General features: G+C 32.4%; 1 non-coding gene across 1 annotated transcript; it reads left to right on the top strand.

Annotated features, from left to right (window-relative positions):
• The first annotated feature begins 4,109 nt into the window (after nucleotides 1-4,109).
• LOC123206238 lies at nucleotides 4,110-4,214 on the top strand. The gene has a single exon (XR_006499960.1). It is a non-coding gene; the product is annotated as a small nucleolar RNA Z279/snoR105/snoR108 (small nucleolar RNA).
• The last annotated feature ends 2,076 nt before the right edge of the window (nucleotides 4,215-6,290 follow it).

The following is a 6,290-nucleotide window of genomic DNA, read 5'->3' as shown; positions in this document are numbered from 1 at the left end:
ACCTTCCACATTTTCTTTTAAAGTTTGAAAAGTGATAATTTTTCTCTTAGAGTTTTTCTCTTTTCTTCGACGACGATCCATCATCTCCGACCATCGGTCATCCTTTCTCTCGCTTTATCTCTCTATCTTGGCTTGTTTTTGAGCACCGATAAACAAAAATCGTTTGAAAATGCAAATGAAAGTTATTTGAAAATCTTCCAGATGACTTTCGTCTAGATGATGAGGTCTAGACAAATTGTCTAGATACGTCATCTGGACGTCATCATCCAAACGAAAATAGTCTAGATTTTTAGACTACTTTCATTTGGATTTCTATAACGAATTCGTTTGGATTCCGTTGATTGGTGGTCGAAGAGAAATTGTGAGGGAGAGATAAGGTAGAAAGGAGGACAGCCGATGGTTGGAGATGATAGATCCTCGTCTGAGAAAAGAGAGAAAAACCGTAGAAGAGAAATTATCATTTTTTAAACTTTAGGTGAAAAGAAAATTGTGAGTTTTTAAATCTGAGAGAGAAAAATATGATAAAACTTTAATTTTTTAAAATTTTTAATAAATAATGATTTTACTTCTCATCTTAACTAATATTTTTAATAAAAAATATTTTATAGATAAATATTTAGATTTTTAAAAATTAAAAAGTTTGAGTTTAAAATTTCACTACATCTTACATGGAATAAGTCTTATGGCCCAAAAAAATCACCATTATTTTGATTTGCCTAATGTGAAAATGATTAATCCTGATTGCAAATCCCATGTGCACGAAATCACTCATTCGTGGAATTCCCACATGGTACGCTAGGACCAATGGCCTTTTTTTAACCTTGTCCTCAGCAAAGATAGATTAATTAGAAACCGACTTTTGGATAATTATTTCATGAAAGAAAATCTAAGAGTAGCCCTCTGCAATTGAACAGAGTCCAGTCGAGTACTAATTGTTTCGAGTTTGATTTGATTATATTAAGCAAAGTTTAAATTTGACTTCCTAAATAAGAAAGTCTTTTGTTTGATTTTAAATTCGAGATAAAAATAATAATTTAAGTTCAATTAGATAAATTAGTAAATTTTTGTAATGTATATATTTATTAATTATTACATTATATTTATAATTAAAGACTAAGATCAAAAGAGGTGTAGATACAAAATATAAAATTTTAAAAATTTATTAAATTATATTCAATCAAATCACAAACTTAAAAATTCACCAATCTAGACAACAATAAATTTAAGCTCAATTGATTGGAGAATTGAACCTGAGTTGTTTAAACTCCACTAAATAATAATGAGTTAAAATCCAACTTAACATAAATTGGGCCACAATCAAGCAAGCGACTTGACTCAACGCTAGCGCCATCTGCTGTGCCTCAATTGTAGATTTTTGTGCTTTAGAATTTATGATTTTTTTTTAATATTCTTCAAATTCGTAACTCATAACTGGCCAAATCACTTACCGCCACCCACAGTTCACTTTCTTATCAAGTTTTTATCTATTATTTTTCAAAAATCCTCTTCCCCATTAATAAATTATTAAGTTTATTAGTTTTAATGATAAAATTATTATTTCACTTATAATATTAAAAATAAATTAAAATTTTATCTAATTTTTTTCTCTAAATCCTAAAAACTAATAATTTCTTCTAAACCAAGTTTTTAAAAATAACATTTTCCCTCTAAAGTTTTTGTTTCATTCTCCGGTGCTATCTCTGACAATCTCTTTCTCCCTTCTCGATATTTTCTCTCTCTTTGACAAATCTGTCATCTTTGTTTGGGAAGATAAAGACTTTTCCCTATCGCACGAATATGAAGGTAGCTTGGACGTGGGTTAAAGGGAAAAATGGGGAGAGAGAGAGAGACCATCGGAGAGAGAAAAAGTTTCCAAAGGGGAAGGAGATCACGCTGAAGAATGAAACATAAACCTTACGACAAAAAATGTTACTTTTTAAAACTTGTCTGAGAAAAAATAATTAATTTTTAGGGTTTAGAAAATAAGAAAATGAGATAAAATTTCAAATCTAATGAATTTAGTTAAATTTATCAGCCTATAGGTGAATAAAAAGGTTTTTAAAAAATGAAAGGTGGGCACTTAAAAAAAGAGTACACTTTGGGTGGGAATAATTTCTTTGGCCTTCATAATCAACCAATTGACTTGTACTGTTTTTGGGATTTAATTTTACGAACCACACATCTTGGATCTTCCTTAAATAGACCAACATAAATGCTGGACTTGAACTTCATCCCTCCATATCCATCAACATCAGAAAATAAAATATTGTAGCGCCATCGCCACTAAATAATCCTTAGGAAAAGGAAAAACTTTCAATGTAAAACAAAAGTACCCACTGAGCATCATTACACCAGGTCTCAAACACATATATATATAAATCTTCTGAGGAGCTGAACCGTTCTTTTTGAGACTATATTTATCTCATCAAATAGATGAGATTTTAGATTTGTTAAACCATCTCATAATTATTATACCAACTAAATAAGTTTTTATCGTAATATGGACTTACCATTCTTATCCCTTAGACATCCTTAGTCAGTATCCAACCTCAAACCGCTCCAGCTTCCTTTTGGGTTCCATATATTTCTTGAATTTCATCAGTTGCGTGTGGGGTAGTTCTGAGACATATTCATTGTGGGAACAACGTGCTGCATAGTGCGTTTCCGAAATGTTTCAGTTTTTGAAACGGCCCAAAACTGATACTAAACGTTTTGGGGCCGTTTTGGTTATTTTACAAAAATACGAAACGCGTTTCTTGACATATCCCTAAGAATAGGAAACGTCCTAAAGCAATATGTTTCTTCCTTGTTCGCAATTTCATTCAATTTCCAGTAACCTAACATCTGTCCATCCCAAGCGTACATCTCGGATCCTCCCCGTCTCCGACTCCAACTCTGGCGCGGCGTCTCAACTTTCTCTCCAGCTGCCCAAAGTCTCAAGCAAATCTGGTATATTATTTTTTAATCTTCATATTTGTCTTCAATATTCAATTTGACGATTAAACTATAGAGATATGAATCAGTCTTTGATAAACATGGTTTCTCAAGTAGTTATTAAAAGAACATGTGATGCGTTTTGTTGTCAAAATTTTGAAGATTAAAAAAAGGATAAAAGAACACGAGAAGAACCTAGTGAGAAGTTTGAAATATGCGGAGGGAAAAAAAAAGAAGAGACTGAACAGTAAAATATTCATTCAGAAATTAGTGTTGTCTGATTTAGATTTTATTTATATTAGCATTGGATTGCAAATACTTCTTGGAAGAATTGGAAAAAGTGTCCAATTGTTGTGTTTTTTTTTTTTCAAATACAGATTATTGTATTTTTTTAAATAAAAATTTGGTATTTATAAACCATTTTAATATTTTTAATATTTATACGTTTTTTCATCTTTCCATTTTTTGTAATTTTAAAAAAATATATTTCTGCGTCTTGATGTTTCTGTTTTCGTGCTACCCAGGGGGAAGGGGTGAGCGAGCGTTGCTTGCAAGACGGATTACAGGAAGAATCTGTTACCTGTCCTGAAATCAACATTCCAAAATGTAATTTCCCAGAATTTTTTCTAGGATTCCATGAATCTATTTTAAAGAAATTGGGATATTATATGAACTATTCATCTTTATTAATTCAATAAACTTACAATATATTTGAAACTTGCTCTTGAAGAGATTCCCATAACGCCAATGCTGCTGCTAAATTAACCAAGGAATTACTTTCATTTATCTGCAAAGATGGAATGATCTCAATAATATTATCAATATATTGGGTTTATACTTTATATGCAGAATTGGTTTGGGCCCCTTGCCCAATTAACAAAAATTGGACTTTTCCAAAGCCATATTCCGACTGACAAGAAGTCGTGAATTCTGATTTAGCGACCAGTGACCACTTCGGCTCCTGAGAAAAGTTAGCTGACAAAAGGAGAGGAAACTCCAAGAAGAGACGACGTTTGGATCATAAACGAAACTTACTTTCTTAATTTACTTAAACTGTGCTTGCGTGTGTTGTTTTTTATCCCACATCGGGAAGAAAGCAACGAATGGCTTGAGGACTTTGCTATAAAAAGCTGACAAGAAGTTTGAGGCGATATGATCCTTCAGGCAGTTTAACGGGGATATGATGAGTGGTCATGGCTCGCTATAACTCTGCGAGATGGGTGTCCGCCTCAAGCCTGGTTACGACAATCTGGGCACTCCCATCTTACCTATCTGATCCCTATCTTGAAGGAGTCATTCAAATTAGGTTAGTTGTCTTTTGAAGACAGTCAATTTTTCCATTGTAATTTAACTGATTTTATGGTTGGTTGACTGATTTGGTAAGTTTGTTTTCAGCGATTCTTCACGACAATCGATTAAAAATATGAGTTGTTGGATTTTTTTAGTGCGTCTGAGTTGAACTTCAGTCAATTATCTAGAGAGCCAGAGACATCCTAATTCGATGAGACTGAGCTCTACCTAGAGAATAAAACCTGATGTGGAGCTTCAGTCAGTCAATACTAATTGCAACATTAAAACATTAAGGGGGTGTTTGGTTTGGGTAATGTTTGATTACTAAAATAGAAAGATTACCTTGAAGATAGATTACTTATAAGATTACTGGGTATAAATGATTACTATGTTTGATAAAATTTGATAGGTATAAATAATTATTGTGTTTGATTAAAGGTAATAAAAGATTACTAGTAAATTATTTTACTTAAATACCCTCGAATATAATTATTTTTAAATATTTTTTATATTATTTGTCATATTAATTAAAAATAAATTTATTTTTATCTCAAAAAATTAATAAATAATAATTTTTCTATAATAAACTCAAGATTACCGCAGTAATCTTTAAATACCTAAGGTGAATGTGGTAATCAGATTACCACCTATATTACCTGCCACGTCAGCATTGGTAATAGAAGATTACTGTAATCTTTTATTACTGACAAATCAAACAAGGGAATAAAAGATAGATTACCAAGGTAATAATAAATTCTCCCAACCAAACGCACCCTAAGTGTAGTCTTTGCGCCGACAAGAACAAGACCAACAAGAAGTGGCCATTAACATAATTCTTTATTCTCCCTTTTGACCAACACTACAGCGGTGCTGATGAAGACTACAGTGGTGCTGATTAAGACCTTCAAAAGAGCGGTGATAATGAGCCTCAGGTGCCCTTGGACACCAAACCACTTGCTTAATCTTTTCATTCACAGGGCAATCAACTCTGCCGAGGTTAGCTTTTTCATCAGTTTTATGGTGTTTTGTGCTGAAAGAATTTTTGTTTTGGTATTTTCTGCATTATTCGTGTTCGTAAATAAAATTTTATATTCTTAGTTTTGAATGCCGCGGTAGGTATAAATTCAACTGAACTTAATTAAGCCTGTCGAGTAATTTTGAATGTATGTAATGCTGTGTTTACATGAATGATAACCGGGTATGTCCTGTTGCCTCTGATTTCTTTATTGATTGAATTCAAAATTCTAAAAAGAAGGCCATATCTCGAGGAACCAGTTAGCAGATTACTCTTTGATGTTAATGGTTATACATTTAATTATACGGAAAAGATACTAAGAAGAAGAATTTTAGTGCTTTAGGTGAAGGGATGCTTGCCTCATATATCCACTCAGATTATTTTCTGCAACTTAATTTCTGGCTTAATTTGCCTCAACCTTTGATATATGTTTAATTATTTTAGTATAGGGAAATTATAAGGATTAGGCGAAAGGAAGGGGGTTTAAGCGAAATTATCTAAAAAATTCAGATTAAAGCAAAAATACCAAATTTTTGTAAAATGTCGAAACTGCCCATGTATAAACACAGCAAATTTTCCCGGTCTTCACTATAATTTCACTGTTTAAAAACAGGGAAAAATTTGAAATTTTCCTTTGTCTCATGGTCATCCCACTATCGACCAGATTTCTGATGATTTTCGTGGTTTTCGGCAACCGAAAATGGCACGGAACGTTAGCATATCTTTCGTCACCTTGTTTGAATCAAGTTATTGTTCATATTATTGAGATTTGAGTGAGATTTTGCGGTTTGAAATTTTAGGGTTTTGATTTTGAACAATGCTTAAAATGTTTTGATTCTTGGTTGATTTTATTGAATTGGTTGAGAAGTTTTGTGTTATAGCTTATATAGATTTGATTTGTGTTGAAATTGGAGGTCGAAACGACGAATTTTTGGTTGAAAATCCCTTTCGAAACGTTCGACAGTTTGATTTCCCACTGTCGAACGATTTCTCCCACTGTCGACAATGGGTTAGGGGGTTTAATAGTGTTTTCAAAATATTAGGGAGCTAT

Source organism: Mangifera indica, unplaced genomic scaffold, assembly GCF_011075055.1.
Source record: "Mangifera indica cultivar Alphonso unplaced genomic scaffold, CATAS_Mindica_2.1 Un_0028, whole genome shotgun sequence".
NCBI lineage: Eukaryota > Viridiplantae > Streptophyta > Magnoliopsida > Sapindales > Anacardiaceae > Mangifera > Mangifera indica.
This window is presented reverse-complemented; position numbering and strand designations above follow the sequence as displayed.